Source organism: Syngnathus scovelli, chromosome 19 (assembly GCF_024217435.2).
Source record: "Syngnathus scovelli strain Florida chromosome 19, RoL_Ssco_1.2, whole genome shotgun sequence".
In the NCBI taxonomy this organism is placed as follows: Eukaryota; Metazoa; Chordata; class Actinopteri; order Syngnathiformes; family Syngnathidae; genus Syngnathus; species Syngnathus scovelli.
Window position 1 is genome coordinate 12,233,012 of NC_090865.1, and position 15,461 is coordinate 12,248,472.

Sequence of the window (15,461 nt, forward strand, 5' to 3'; positions counted from 1 at the left end):
CTAGCGAGCAAGCCAATGAAGCCTTCAAAACTGCTTCGGCACATGGAGACCAAGCATCCTGCATTAAAAGACAAACCTTAACCACTTTGGGTTTCATTGTCTCCGATTACGCCTGGATGGGACCGGCTCGTTTCTGAGAAACAAGCTCGGTGCTCCCAATATTTCAACGTAATGGTGACTTTTATTTTTATGTGGTTTATATTTGTTTTTATGCCAGTCGTATCATTTTATTTAATCCTATTTATATATATTTATTATAAATGTAGTATTTATTTATATAGATTTATTGTTTATTTATATATATAAAGGCAGGTGTCACACCCGTGCCACAGCACGCTCGGCCTGCACTTTGCTCGGCCACACCCCTTTCGTTACCATAATGTCTGTCACCTGCTTCCTATTGTTACCCTGTGTATTTAAGCCCTGCCCGTGTGTTTCTCCCTGTCGGTGTCTACTGTTGTGTCCATTCCTGTTCGTGCCCAGTGTTCCTGTTCGTGTCATCTGGTTTTCCCTCGGTCTGTCTGAAGGCTCACGGTCAGAATTTTAATCTTGTCCAAGGGGACTTCATGTCGGTCAGTCTGTCTGTTTTGCTGGCCGTGAGTCTTCCTCCCGTCTGTGTCGTTCGTTCCCCACCTGCCTCCCTTCCAACTCCTTTTCCCTGCAATAAATCCTGGTTCAAGCTGCATTTGGTCGCCCTGGCTCAACTCATTCCTGACAGAAGACACCGACCATCACAGCGACCAGCGCTTGGACCAACCCTTTGCCGGCTCCCGCAACTGTTCCATGGTCGCCAAGGAGATGAGTTCAAGCGACGCAAGATGCACGGTTGCCCCCCCCCAAAACAGACCCGACGGCGCGGATGCTGCGGCCGCCACCAGTTCCGGCGGCGCGGATCCAGCGGCCGTCATCCCGTCGGCTTCAACGGCGCATGACGCACGGCCGCCCCCCGATCCAATCCCGACGGCGCGGATGCTGCGGCCGCCACCAGTTCCGGCGGCGTGGATCCAGCGGCCGTCACCCAGTCGGCCTTCGGCGGTGTGTGACATGCGGCCACCTCCCCATTTCCTCCCGGCTCTTGTTGGACAGTCTTGGACTTTTTCTTTTTTGGGACGTCGGGAGCCGTCCCTTGTGGGAGGGGTACTGTCACACCCGTGCCACAGCACGCTCGGCCTGCACTTTGCTCGGCCACACCCCTTTCGTTACCATAATGTCTGTCACCTGCTTCCTATTGTTACCCTGTGTATTTAAGCCCTGCCCGTGTGTTTCTCCCTGTCGGTGTCTACTGTTGTGTCCATTCCTGTTCGTGCCCAGTGTTCCTGTTCGTGTCATCTGGTTTTCCCTCGGTCTGTCTGAAGGCTCACGGTCAGAATTTTAATCTTGTCCAAGGGGACTTCATGTCGGTCAGTCTGTCTGTTTTGCTGGCCGTGAGTCTTCCTCCCGTCTGTGTCGTTCGTTCCCCACCTGCCTCCCTTCCAACTCCTTTTCCCTGCAATAAATCCTGGTTCAAGCTGCATTTGGTCGCCCTGGCTCAACTCATTCCTGACAGCAGGTCCGCAAAAATATTTCTGACGCGTAGCCGGTCCGTGGCGCAAGAAAGTTTGGGGACCACTAGTCTAAAAGAATCTGGCCGTAACTGGAATAGGGTTCTACGCGAATGCCCAACGGAAAAGTGAAGTGCACAAAACCTGCATTTGGCTGTATCAAAATAAATGTCATGAAAAAGGTAAAAACACTACATGGAAGCACAATGTGTTGTGCTGGGATCTTTTACAAGTAAAGACTGCTGCTTTGAGTTCACAGGGAGCCATGCTCTTTATTCACTGTACATAGTCTGTCCTCTAGCGGTAAAAACGTGAACTGCAATGCTATGGCTGTCGCCACACAATGTAGGTTTTAAACTCGTGTTGTAGTTTCAGTGTCGGAGTTCAAACTAGGCTTGCAGTTTCCGAATGCCATTCTTGATGGGTGCTGTAAAAAGTTCTTGGCTTAAACGATTGAAGTGCACATAAGAAAAAAAAAAAAAAAAAAAAAAGCTTACGGTAACTGGTATTCCCAGGCGGTCTCCCATCCAAGTACTAACCAGGCCCGACCCTGCTTAGCATCCGAGATCGGACGAGATCGGGCGCTCTCAGGGTAGTAGGGCCGTAAGCCGTGAGACCGCTCAGAATTTTTCATTTTATAGACACAATCGCCCCTGAAACCATGCCAAGCAGCGGCGGGACTTGATGGCTGTGGTAAAAGTTTCCTTTCACAATTGACGTGGGAAAAAAAAAAAAAAAAAAGGCTTTCAGCACCTGGTATTCCCGGACGGTCACCCTTCACTTTTGTTTTGTTTTTGTTTTTTTTACAACCAGGGCCGAAACAGTCTTTCTTCCAAGGCTTTTGGTGTTTTCTGGAAACATGGCTATCATGAAAAGTTATTGACAGCTTTTTATGCGGTAGCACGAATTTGCCGTTGCGACCTGCATTTTGCTGAATCAAAATAAATGCCTTGAAAAGTTTAAAAACACTTCATGGAAGTGTTGTGTTGGGTTCTTTTACAAGTCAAGCCTGCTGCTTTGAGTTCACAGGGAGCCATGCTCACTGTACATAGTCTGCTCTCTAGCGGTAAAAAATTTAACTACAATGCTGTGGATGTCACCACATAATATAGCTTTCAAACTCGTGTTATAGTTTCAATGTCGGAGTTTAAATTAGGCTTGCTGTTTCCGGATGCCATTCGTGATGGGTTTTGTAAAAAATAGCTTCTTAAACGATTGAAGTGCACATAAGAAAAAGAAAAAGCTTACAGCACCTGGCATTCCCAGGCGGTCTCCCATCCAAGTACTAACCAGGCCCGACCCTGCTTAGCTTCCGAGATCGGACGAGATCAGGCGTTCTCAGGGTAGTATGGCCGTAAGCCGTGAGGTGACCCAACATTTTGCATTTTATAGACACAATCGCCCCTGAAACTAGCGAGCGAGCCAATGAAGCCTTCAAAACTGCTTCGGCACATGGAGACCAAGCATCCTGCATTAAAAAACAAACCTTAACCACTTCGGGTTTCATTGTCTCCGATTACGCCTGGATGGGACCTGCTCGTTTCTGAGAAACAAGCTCGGTGCTCCCAATAATTCAACGTAATGGTGACTTTTATTTTTATGTGGTTTATATTTGTTTTTATGCCAGTCGTATCATTTTATTTAATCGTATTTACCGTATTTGCCGGTGTACAGGTCGACTCGGTGTATAAGTCGACCCCCTAAAATTCGACGGAAATTTACGATTTTATGATATATCCTTTGTATAAGTCGAGCTCAATTGTTGCATTATATTAAACTTCAAAATTCAATATGCGAAATTTATTGACGAAATGTGTTCAAATTCTGGGAGGCCGTGCGCATGCTGCTGTTTATAAGCACCGCGGAGGAGATCGCGGCCGGCGAGCTCGCGCACGCCGCCCGGCACCAACGGGAGGCCGGAAATAGCTCCAAGCCGAGCGGATCGGCACTTTAAAAGCACCGCGGAGGAGATCGCGGCGCCTCATTGGACTTCCAGCGGCCGGCGAGCTCGCGCACCCGCCCGGCACATCCGGGAGGTCGTGCGCACGAGCCAAGTGGCCGAAAATAGCCCCCGCCGAGCGGATCGGCTGTTTATAAGCACCGCGGAGGTGGTCGCGGCGCCTCATTCGACTTCCAGCGGCCGGCGAGCTCGCGCACCCGCCCGGCACATCCGGGAGGCCGTGCGCACGAGCCAAGTGGCCGAAAATAGCCCCCGCCGAGCGGATCGGCTGTTTATAAGCACCGCGGAGGTGGTCGCGGCGCCTCATTCGACTTCCAGCGGCCGGCGAGATCGCGCACCCGCCCGGCACATCCGGGAGGCCGTGCGCACGAGCCAAGTGGCCGAAAATAGCCCCCGCCGAGCGGATCGGCTGTTTATAAGCACCGCGGAGGTGGTCGCGGCGCCTCATTCGACTTCCAGCGGCCGGCGAGCTCGCGCACCCGCCCGGCACATCCGGGAGGCCGTGCGCACGAGCCAAGTGGCCGAAAATAGCCCCCGCCGAGCGGATCGGCTGTTTATAAGCACCGCGGAGGTGGGCGCGGCGCCTCATTCGACTTCCAGCGGCCGGCGAGCTCGCGCACCCGCTCGGCACATCCGGGAGGCCGTGCGCACGAGCCAAGTGGACGAAAATAGCCCCCGCCGAGCGGATCGGCTGTTTGTAAGCACCGCGGAGGTGGTCGCGGCGCCTCATTCGACTTCCAGCGGCCGGCGAGCTCGCGCACCCGCCCGGCAACTCCGGGAGGCCGTGCGCACGAGCCAAGTGGCCGAAAATAGCCCCCGCCGAGCGGATCGGCCGTTTATAAGCACCGCGGAGGTGGTCGCGGCGCCTCATTCGACTTCCAGCGGCCGGCCAGCTCGCGCACCCGCCCGGCACATCCGGGAGGCCGTGCGCACGAGCCAAGTGGCCGAAAATAGCCCCCGCCGAGCGGATCGGCTGTTTATAAGCACCGCGGAGGTGGTCGCGGCGCCTCATTCGACTTCAAGCGGCCGGCGAGCTCGCGCACCCGCCCGGCACATCCGGGAGGCCGTGCGCACGAGCCAAGTGGCCGAAAATAGCCCCCGCCAAACGGATCGGCTGTTTATAAGCACCGCGGAGGTGGTCGCGGCGCCTCATTCGACTTCAAGCGGCCGGCGAGCTCGCGCACCCGCCCGGCACATCCGGGAGGCCGTGCGCACGAGCCAAGTGGCCGAAAATAGCCCCCGCCGAGTGGATCGGCTGTTTATAAGCACCGCGGAGGTGGTCGCGGCGCCTCATTCGACTTCCAGCGGCCGGCGAGCTCGCGCACCCGCCCGGCACATCCGGGAGGCCGTGCGCACGAGCCAAGTGGCCGAAAATAGCCACCGCCGAGCTGATCGGCTGTTTATAAGCACCGCGGAGGTGGTCGCGGCGCCTCATTCGACTTCCGGCGGGCGGCGAGCTCGCGCACCCGCCCGGCACATCCGGGAGGCCGTGCGCACGAGCCAAGTGGCCGAAAATAGCCCCCGCCGAGCGGATCGGCTGTTTATAAGCACCGCGGAGGTGGTCGCGGCGCCTCATTCGACTTCCAGCGGCCGGCGAGCTCGCGCACCCGCCATGCACATCCGGGAGGCCGTGCGCACGAGCCAAGTGGCCGAAAATAGCCCCCGCCGAGCGGATCGGCTGTTTATAAGCACCGCGGAGGTGGTCGCGGCGCCTCATTCGACTTCCAGCGGGCCGCGCACTCGCGCACGCCGCCCGGTTCAAATTTTCTAAGTGCAACGCACAATGAGATGCATGAGAAACGGCCTTGGTTACCATCACATTTGAAGCGATGAATACGAAGTTAAATTTTATGACTCGGTGTATAAGTCGAGGTCGATTTTTTTCGGTCGATTTTGGATCGAAAAAGGTCGACCAATACACCGGCAAATACGGTATATATACTTATTATAAATGTAGTATTTATTTATATAGATTTATTGTTTATTTATATATATAAAGGCAGGTCCGCAAAAATATTTCTGACGCGTAGCCGGTCCGTGGCGCAAGAAAGGTTGGGGACCACTAGTCTAAAAGAATCTGGCCGTAACTGGAATAGGGTTCTACGCGAATGCCCAACGGAAAAGTGAAGTGCAAAAAACCTGCATTTGGCTGTATCAAAATAAATGTCATGAAAAAGGTAAAAACACTACATGGAAGCGCAATGTGTTGTGCTGGGTTCTTTTACAAGTAAAGACTGCTGCTTTGAGTTCACAGGGAGCCATGCTCTTTATTCACTGTACATAGAGGTTTTTAACTCGTGTTGTAGTTTCAGTGTCGGAGTTCAAACTAGGCTTGCAGTTTCCGAATGCCATTCGTGATGGGTGCTGTAAAAAGTTCTTGGCTTAAACGATTGAAGTGCACATAAGAAAAAAAAAAAAAAAGAGCTTGAAGTGCACATAAGAAAAAGAAAAAGCTTACAGCACCTGGTATTCCCAGGCGGTCTCCCATCCAAGTACTAACCAGGCCCGACCCTGCTTAGCTTCCGAGATCGGACGAGATCGGGCGTTCTCAGGGTAGTATGGCCGTAAGCCGTGAGGTGACCCAACATTTTGCATTTTATAGACACAATCGCCCCTGAAACTAGCGAGCGAGCCAATGAAGCCTTCAAAACTGCTTCGGCACATGGAGACCAAGCATCCTGCATTAAAAGACAAACCTTAACCACTTTGGGTTTCATTGTCTCCGATTACGCCTGGATGGGACCGGCTCGTTTCTGAGAAACAAGCTCGGTGCTCCCAATAATTCAACGTAATGGTGACTTTTATTTTTATGTGGTTTATATTTGTTTTTATGCCAGTCGTATCATTTTATTTAATCCTATTTATATATATTTATTATAAATGTAGTATTTATTTATATAGATTTATTGTTTATTTATATATATAAAGGCAGGTCCGCAAAAATATTTCTGACGCGTAGCCGGTCCGTGGCGCAAGAAAGTTTGGGTACCACTAGTCTAAAAGAATCTGGCCGTAACTGGAATAGGGTTCTACGCGAATGCCCAACGGAAAAGTGAAGTGCACAAAACCTGCATTTGGCTGTATCAAAATAAATGTCATGAAAAAGGTAAAAACACTACATGGAAGCACAATGTGTTGTGCTGGGATCTTTTACAAGTAAAGACTGCTGCTTTGAGTTCACAGGGAGCCATGCTCTTTATTCACTGTACATAGTCTGTCCTCTAGCGGTAAAAACGTGAACTGCAATGCTATGGCTGTCGCCACACAATGTAGGTTTTAAACTCGTGTTGTAGTTTCAGTGTCGGAGTTCAAACTAGGCTTGCAGTTTCCGAATGCCATTCTTGATGGGTGCTGTAAAAAGTTCTTGGCTTAAACGATTGAAGTGCACATAAGAAAAAAAAAAAAAAAAAAAAGCTTACGGTAACTGGTATTCCCAGGCGGTCTCCCATCCAAGTACTAACCAGGCCCGACCTTGCTTAGCCTCCGAGATCGGGCGCTCTCAGGGCAGTATGGCCGTAAGCCGTGGGACCGCTCAGAATTTTTCATTTTATAGACACAATCGCCCCTGAAACCATGCCAAGCAGCGGCGGGACTTGATGGCTGTGGTAAAAGTTTCCTTTCACAATTGACGTGGGAAAAAAAAAAAAAAAAAAAAAGGCTTTCAGCACCTGGTATTCCCGGACGGTCACCCTTCCCTTTTGTTTTTTTTTTTTTTTTTTACAACCAGGGCCGAAACAGTCTTTCTTCCAAGGCTTTTGGTGTTTTCTGGAAACATGGCTATCATGAAAAGTTATTGACAGCTTTTTATGCGGTAGCACGAATTTGCCGTTGCGACCTGCATTTTGCTGAATCAAAATAAATGCCTTGAAAAGTTTAAAAACACTTCATGGAAGTGTTGTGTTGGGTTCTTTTACAAGTCAAGCCTGCTGCTTTGAGTTCACAGGGAGCCATGCTCACTGTACATAGTCTGCTCTCTAGCGGTAAAAAATTTAACTACAATGCTGTGGATGTCACCACATAATATAGCTTTCAAACTCGTGTTATAGTTTCAATGTCGGAGTTTAAATTAGGCTTGCTGTTTCCGGATGCCATTCGTGATGGGTGTTGTAAAAAATAGCTTCTTAAACGATTGAAGTGCACATAAGAAAAAGAAAAAGCTTACAGCACCTGGTATTCCCAGGCGGTCTCCCATCCAAGTACTAACCAGGCCCGACCCTGCTTAGCTTCCGAGATCGGACGAGATCGGGCGTTCTCAGGGTAGTATGGCCGTAAGCCGTGAGGTGACCCAACATTTTGCATTTTATAGACACAATCGCCCCTGAAACTAGCGAGCGAGCCAATGAAGCCTTCAAAACTGCTTCGGCACATGGAGACCAAGCATCCTGCATTAAAAGACAAACTTTAACCACTTCGGGTTTCATTGTCTCCGATTACGCCTGGATGGGACCGGCTCGTTTCTGAGAAACAAGCTCGGTGCTCCCAATAATTCAACGTAATGGTGACTTTTATTTTTATGTGGTTTATATTTGTTTTTATGCCAGTCGTATCATTTTATTTAATCGTATTTACCGTATTTGCCGGTGTACAGGTCGACTCGGTGTATAAGTCGACCCCCTAAAATTCGACGGAAATTTACGATTTTATGATATATCCTTTGTATAAGTCGAGCTCAATTGTTGCATTATATTAAACTTCAAAATTCAATATGCGAAATTTATTGACGAAATGTGTTCAAATTCTGGGAGGCCGTGCGCATGCTGCTGTTTATAAGCACCGCGGAGGAGATCGCGGCCGGCGAGCTCGCGCACGCCGCCCGGCACCAACGGGAGGCCGGAAATAGCTCCAAGCCGAGCGGATCGGCACTTTATAAGCACCGCGGAGGAGATCGCGGCGCCTCATTGGACTTCCAGCGGCCGGCGAGCTCGCGCACCCGCCCGGCACATCCGGGAGGCCGTGCGCACGAGCCAAGTGGCCGAAAATAGCCCCCGCCGAGCGGATCGGCTGTTTATAAGCACCGCGGAGGTGGTCGCGGCGCCTCATTCGACTTCCAGCGGCCGGCGAGCTCTCGCACCCGCCCGGCACATCCGGGAGGCCGTGCGCACGAGCCAAGTGGCCGAAAATAGCCCCGCCGAGCGGATCGGCTGTTTATAAGCACCGCGGAGGTGGTCGGGCGCCTCATTCGACTTCCAGCGGCCGGCGAGCTCGCGCACCCGCCCGGCACATCCGGGAGGCCGTGCGCACAAGCCAAGTGGCCGAAAATAGCCCCCGCCGAGCGGATTGGCTGTTTATAAGCACCGCGGAGGTGGTCGCGGCGCCTCATTCGACTTCCAGCGGCCGGCGAGCTCGCGCACCCGCCCGGCACATCCGGGAGGCCGTGCGCACGAGCCAAGTGGCCGAAAATAGCCCCCGCCGAGCGGATCGGTTGTTTATAAGCACCGCGGAGGTGGTCGCGGCGCCTCATTCGACTTCCAGCGGCCGGCGAGCTCGCGCACCCGCCCGGCACATCCGAGAGGCCGTGCGCACGAGCCAAGTGGCCGAAAATAGCCCCCGCCGAGCGGATCGGCTGTTTGTAAGCACCGCGGAGGTGGTCGCGGCGCCTCATTCGACTTCCAGCGGCCGGCGAGCTCGCGCACCCGCCCGGCACATCCGGGAGGCCGTGCGCACGAGCCAAGTGGCCGAAAATAGCCCCCGCCGAGCGGATCGGCTGTTTATAAGCACCGCGGAGGTGGTCGCGGCGCCTCATTCGACTTCCAGCGGCCGGCGAGCTCGCGCACCCGCCCGGCACATCCGGGAGGCCGTGCGCACGAGCCAAGTGGCCGAAAATAGCCCCCGCCGAGCGGATCGGCTGTTTATAAGCACCGCGGAGGTGGTCGCGGCGGCTCATTCGACTTCCAGCGGCCAGCGAGCTCGCGCACCCGCCCGGCACATCCGGGAGGCCGTGCGCACGAGCCAAGTGGCCGAAAATAGCCCCCGCCGAGCGGATCGGCTGTTTATAAGCACCGCGGAGGTGGTCGCGGCGCCTCATTCGACTTCCAGCGGCCGGCGAGCTCGCGCACCCGCCCGGCACATCCGGGAGGCCGTGCGCACGAGCCAAGTGGCCGAAAATAGCCGCCGCCGAGCGGATCGGCTGTTTATAAGCACCGCGGAGGTGGTCGCGGCGCCTCATTCGACTTCCAGCGGCCGGCGAGCTCGCGCACCCGCCCGGCACATCCGGGAGGCCGTGCGCACGAGCCAAGTGGCCGAAAATAGCCCCCGCCGAGCGGATCGGCTGTTTATAAGCACCGCGGAGGTGGTCGCGGCGCCTCATTCGACTTCCAGCGGCCGGCGAGATCGCGCACCCGCCCGGCACATCCGGGAGGCCGTGCGCACGAGCCAAGTGGCCGAAAATAGCCCCCGCCGAGCGGATCGGCTGTTTATAAGCACCGCGGAGGTGGTCGCGGCGCCTCATTCGACTTCAAGCGGCCGGCGAGCTCGCGCACCCGCCCGGCACATCCGGGAGGCCGTGCGCACGAGCCAAGTGGCCGAAAATAGCCACCGCCGAGCGGATCGGCTGTTAATAAGCACCGCGGAGGTGGTCGCGGCGCCTCATTCGACTTCAAGCGGCCGGCGAGCTCGCGCACCCGCCCGGCACATCCGGGAGGCCGTGCGCACGAGCCAAGTGGCCGAAAATAGTCCCCGCCGAGCGGATCGGCTGTTTATAAGCACCGCGGAGGTGGTCGCGGCGCCTCATTCGACTTCCAGCGGCCGGCGAGCTCGCGCACCCGCCCGGCACATCCGGGAGGCCGTGCGCACGAGCCAAGTGGCCGAAAATAGCCCCCGCCGAGCGGATCGGCTGTTTATAAGCACCGCGGAGGTGGTCGCGGCGCCTCATTCGACTTCCAGCGGGCCGCGCACTCGCGCACGCCGCCCGGTTCAAATTTTCTAAGTGCAACGCACAATGAGATGCATGAGAAACGGCCTTGGTTACCATCACATTTGAAGCGATGAGTACGAAGTTAAATTTTATGACTCGGTGTATAAGTCGAGGTCGATTTTTTTCGGTCGATTTTGGATCGAAAAAGGTCGACCAATACACCGGCAAATACGGTACATATACTTATTATAAATGTAGTATTTATTTATATAGATTTATTGTTTATTTATATATATAAAGGCAGGTCCGCAAAAATATTTCTGACGCGTAGCCGGTCCGTGGCGCAAGAAAGGTTGGGGACCACTAGTCTAAAAGAATCTGGCCGTAACTGGAATAGGGTTCTACGCGAATGCCCAACGGAAAAGTGAAGTGCACAAAACCTGCATTTGGCTGTATCAAAATAAATGTCATGAAAAAGGTAAAAACACTACATGGAAGCGCAATGTGTTGTGCTGGTTTCTTTTACAAGTAAAGACTGCTGCTTTGAGTTCACAGGGAGCCATGCTCTTTATTCACTGTACATAGAGGTTTTTAACTCGTGTTGTAGTTTCAGTGTCGGAGTTCAAACTAGGCTTGCAGTTTCCGAATGCCATTCGTGATGGGTGCTGTAAAAAGTTCTTGGCTTAAACGATTGAAGTGCACATAAGAAAAAAAAAAAAGAGCTTGAAGTGCACATAAGAAAAAGAAAAAGCTTACAGCACCTGGTATTCCCAGGCAGTCTCCCATCCAAGTACTAACCAGGCCCGACCCTGCTTAGCTTCGGAGATCAGACGAGATCAGGCGTTCTCAGGGTAGTATGGCCGTAAGCCGTGAGGTGACCCAACATTTTGCATTTTATAGACACAATCGCCCCTGAAACTAGCGAGCGAGCCAATGAAGCCTTCAAAACTGCTTCGGCACATGGAGACCAAGCATCCTGCATTAAAAGACAAACCTTAACCACTTTGGGTTTCATTGTCTCCGATTACGCCTGGATGGGACCGGCTCGTTTCTGAGAAACAAGCTCGGTGCTCCCAATAATTCAACGTAATGGTGACTTTTATTTTTATGTGGTTTATATTTGTTTTTATGCCAGTCGTATCATTTTATTTAATCCTATTTATATATATTTATTATAAATGTAGTATTTATTTATATAGATTTATTGTTTATTTATATATATAAAGGCAGGTCCGCAAAAATATTTCTGACGCGTAGCCGGTCCGTGGCGCAAGAAAGTTTGGGGACCACTAGTCTAAAAGAATCTGGCCGTAACTGGAATAGGGTTCTACGCGAATGCCCAACGGAAAAGTGAAGTGCACAAAACCTGCATTTGGCTGTATCAAAATAAATGTCATGAAAAAGGTAAAAACACTACATGGAAGCACAATGTGTTGTGCTGGGATCTTTTACAAGTAAAGACTGCTGCTTTGAGTTCACAGGGAGCCATGCTCTTTATTCACTGTACATAGTCTGTCCTCTAGCGGTAAAAACGTGAACTGCAATGCTATGGCTGTCGCCACACAATGTAGGTTTTAAACTCGTGTTGTAGTTTCAGTGTCGGAGTTCAAACTAGGCTTGCAGTTTCCGAATGCCATTCTTGATGGGTGCTGTAAAAAGTTCTTGGCTTAAACGATTGAAGTGCACATAAGAAAAAAAAAAAAAAAAAAAAAAGCTTACGGTAACTGGTATTCCCAGGCGGTCTCCCATCCAAGTACTAACCAGGCCCGACCCTGCTTAGCATCCGAGATCGGACGAGATCGGGCGCTCTCAGGGTAGTAGGGCCGTAAGCCGTGAGACCGCTCAGAATTTTTCATTTTATAGACACAATCGCCCCTGAAACCATGCCAAGCAGCGGCGGGACTTGATGGCTGTGGTAAAAGTTTCCTTTCACAATTGACGTGGGAAAAAAAAAAAAAAAAAAGGCTTTCAGCACCTGGTATTCCCGGACGGTCACCCTTCACTTTTGTTTTGTTTTTGTTTTTTTTACAACCAGGGCCGAAACAGTCTTTCTTCCAAGGCTTTTGGTGTTTTCTGGAAACATGGCTATCATGAAAAGTTATTGACAGCTTTTTATGCGGTAGCACGAATTTGCCGTTGCGACCTGCATTTTGCTGAATCAAAATAAATGCCTTGAAAAGTTTAAAAACACTTCATGGAAGTGTTGTGTTGGGTTCTTTTACAAGTCAAGCCTGCTGCTTTGAGTTCACAGGGAGCCATGCTCACTGTACATAGTCTGCTCTCTAGCGGTAAAAAATTTAACTACAATGCTGTGGATGTCACCACATAATATAGCTTTCAAACTCGTGTTATAGTTTCAATGTCGGAGTTTAAATTAGGCTTGCTGTTTCCGGATGCCATTCGTGATGGGTGTTGTAAAAAATAGCTTCTTAAACGATTGAAGTGCACATAAGAAAAAGAAAAAGCTTACAGCACCTGGTATTCCCAGGCGGTCTCCCATCCAAGTACTAACCAGGCCCGACCCTGCTTAGCTTCCGAGATCGGACGAGATCAGGCGTTCTCAGGGTAGTATGGCCGTAAGCCGTGAGGTGACCCAACATTTTGCATTTTATAGACACAATCGCCCCTGAAACTAGCGAGCGAGCCAATGAAGCCTTCAAAACTGCTTCGGCACATGGAGACCAAGCATCCTGCATTAAAAAACAAACCTTAACCACTTCGGGTTTCATTGTCTCCGATTACGCCTGGATGGGACCTGCTCGTTTCTGAGAAACAAGCTCGGTGCTCCCAATAATTCAACGTAATGGTGACTTTTATTTTTATGTGGTTTATATTTGTTTTTATGCCAGTCGTATCATTTTATTTAATCGTATTTACCGTATTTGCCGGTGTACAGGTCGACTCGGTGTATAAGTCGACCCCCTAAAATTCGACGGAAATTTACGATTTTATGATATATCCTTTGTATAAGTCGAGCTCAATTGTTGCATTATATTAAACTTCAAAATTCAATATGCGAAATTTATTGACGAAATGTGTTCAAATTCTGGGAGGCCGTGCGCATGCTGCTGTTTATAAGCACCGCGGAGGAGATCGCGGCCGGCGAGCTCGCGCACGCCGCCCGGCACCAACGGGAGGCCGGAAATAGCTCCAAGCCGAGCGGATCGGCACTTTAAAAGCACCGCGGAGGAGATCGCGGCGCCTCATTGGACTTCCAGCGGCCGGCGAGCTCGCGCACCCGCCCGGCACATCCGGGAGGTCGTGCGCACGAGCCAAGTGGCCGAAAATAGCCCCCGCCGAGCGGATCGGCTGTTTATAAGCACCGCGGAGGTGGTCGCGGCGCCTCATTCGACTTCCAGCGGCCGGCGAGCTCGCGCACCCGCCCGGCACATCCGGGAGGCCGTGCGCACGAGCCAAGTGGCCGAAAATAGCCCCCGCCGAGCGGATCGGCTGTTTATAAGCACCGCGGAGGTGGTCGCGGCGCCTCATTCGACTTCCAGCGGCCGGCGAGATCGCGCACCCGCCCGGCACATCCGGGAGGCCGTGCGCACGAGCCAAGTGGCCGAAAATAGCCCCCGCCGAGCGGATCGGCTGTTTATAAGCACCGCGGAGGTGGTCGCGGCGCCTCATTCGACTTCCAGCGGCCGGCGAGCTCGCGCACCCGCCCGGCACATCCGGGAGGCCGTGCGCACGAGCCAAGTGGCCGAAAATAGCCCCCGCCGAGCGGATCGGCTGTTTATAAGCACCGCGGAGGTGGGCGCGGCGCCTCATTCGACTTCCAGCGGCCGGCGAGCTCGCGCACCCGCTCGGCACATCCGGGAGGCCGTGCGCACGAGCCAAGTGGACGAAAATAGCCCCCGCCGAGCGGATCGGCTGTTTGTAAGCACCGCGGAGGTGGTCGCGGCGCCTCATTCGACTTCCAGCGGCCGGCGAGCTCGCGCACCCGCCCGGCAACTCCGGGAGGCCGTGCGCACGAGCCAAGTGGCCGAAAATAGCCCCCGCCGAGCGGATCGGCCGTTTATAAGCACCGCGGAGGTGGTCGCGGCGCCTCATTCGACTTCCAGCGGCCGGCCAGCTCGCGCACCCGCCCGGCACATCCGGGAGGCCGTGCGCACGAGCCAAGTGGCCGAAAATAGCCCCCGCCGAGCGGATCGGCTGTTTATAAGCACCGCGGAGGTGGTCGCGGCGCCTCATTCGACTTCAAGCGGCCGGCGAGCTCGCGCACCCGCCCGGCACATCCGGGAGGCCGTGCGCACGAGCCAAGTGGCCGAAAATAGCCCCCGCCAAACGGATCGGCTGTTTATAAGCACCGCGGAGGTGGTCGCGGCGCCTCATTCGACTTCAAGCGGCCGGCGAGCTCGCGCACCCGCCCGGCACATCCGGGAGGCCGTGCGCACGAGCCAAGTGGCCGAAAATAGCCCCCGCCGAGCGGATCGGCTGTTTATAAGCACCGCGGAGGTGGTCGCGGCGCCTCATTCGACTTCCAGCGGCCGGCGAGCTCGCGCACCCGCCCGGCACATCCGGGAGGCCGTGCGCACGAGCCAAGTGGCCGAAAATAGCCACCGCCGAGCTGATCGGCTGTTTATAAGCACCGCGGAGGTGGTCGCGGCGCCTCATTCGACTTCCGGCGGGCGGCGAGCTCGCGCACCCGCCCGGCACATCCGGGAGGCCGTGCGCACGAGCCAAGTGGCCGAAAATAGCCCCCGCCGAGCGGATCGGCTGTTTATAAGCACCGCGGAGGTGGTCGCGGCGCCTCATTCGACTTCCAGCGGCCGGCGAGCTCGCGCACCCGCCATGCACATCCGGGAGGCCGTGCGCACGAGCCAAGTGGCCGAAAATAGCCCCCGCCGAGCGGATCGGCTGTTTATAAGCACCGCGGAGGTGGTCGCGGCGCCTCATTCGACTTCCAGCGGGCCGCGCACTCGCGCACGCCGCCCGGTTCAAATTTTCTAAGTGCAACGCACAATGAGATGCATGAGAAACGGCCTTGGTTACCATCACATTTGAAGCGATGAATACGAAGTTAAATTTTATGACTCGGTGTATAAGTCGAGGTCGATTTTTTTCGGTCGATTTTGGATCGAAAAAGGTCGACCAATACACCGGC

General features: G+C 53.5%; 7 non-coding genes and 1 pseudogene across 7 annotated transcripts; all 8 read right to left on the reverse strand.

Moving 5' to 3' along the window:
* Positions 1-2,031: 2,031 nt before the first annotated feature.
* Positions 2,032-2,150, reverse strand: LOC125987547 (5S ribosomal RNA). The gene has a single exon (XR_007488033.1). It is a non-coding gene; the product is annotated as a 5S ribosomal RNA (ribosomal RNA).
* A 632-nt stretch (positions 2,151-2,782) lies between these two features.
* On the reverse strand, positions 2,783-2,901 carry LOC125987600 (5S ribosomal RNA). Its single transcript, XR_007488075.1, has one exon. It is a non-coding gene; the product is annotated as a 5S ribosomal RNA (ribosomal RNA).
* A 3,051-nt stretch (positions 2,902-5,952) lies between these two features.
* Positions 5,953-6,071, reverse strand: LOC125987620 (5S ribosomal RNA). Its single transcript, XR_007488095.1, has one exon. It is a non-coding gene; the product is annotated as a 5S ribosomal RNA (ribosomal RNA).
* An 842-nt stretch (positions 6,072-6,913) lies between these two features.
* LOC125987556 (5S ribosomal RNA) lies at positions 6,914-7,022 on the reverse strand (annotated as a pseudogene).
* A 634-nt stretch (positions 7,023-7,656) lies between these two features.
* Positions 7,657-7,775, reverse strand: LOC125987549 (5S ribosomal RNA). The gene has a single exon (XR_007488035.1). It is a non-coding gene; the product is annotated as a 5S ribosomal RNA (ribosomal RNA).
* A 3,328-nt stretch (positions 7,776-11,103) lies between these two features.
* Positions 11,104-11,222, reverse strand: LOC125987603 (5S ribosomal RNA). The gene has a single exon (XR_007488078.1). It is a non-coding gene; the product is annotated as a 5S ribosomal RNA (ribosomal RNA).
* Positions 11,223-12,066: 844 nt separating this feature from the next.
* On the reverse strand, positions 12,067-12,185 carry LOC125987548 (5S ribosomal RNA). The gene has a single exon (XR_007488034.1). It is a non-coding gene; the product is annotated as a 5S ribosomal RNA (ribosomal RNA).
* Positions 12,186-12,817: 632 nt separating this feature from the next.
* LOC125987594 (5S ribosomal RNA) lies at positions 12,818-12,936 on the reverse strand. The gene has a single exon (XR_007488069.1). It is a non-coding gene; the product is annotated as a 5S ribosomal RNA (ribosomal RNA).
* Between the last annotated feature and the right edge of the window lie 2,525 nt (positions 12,937-15,461).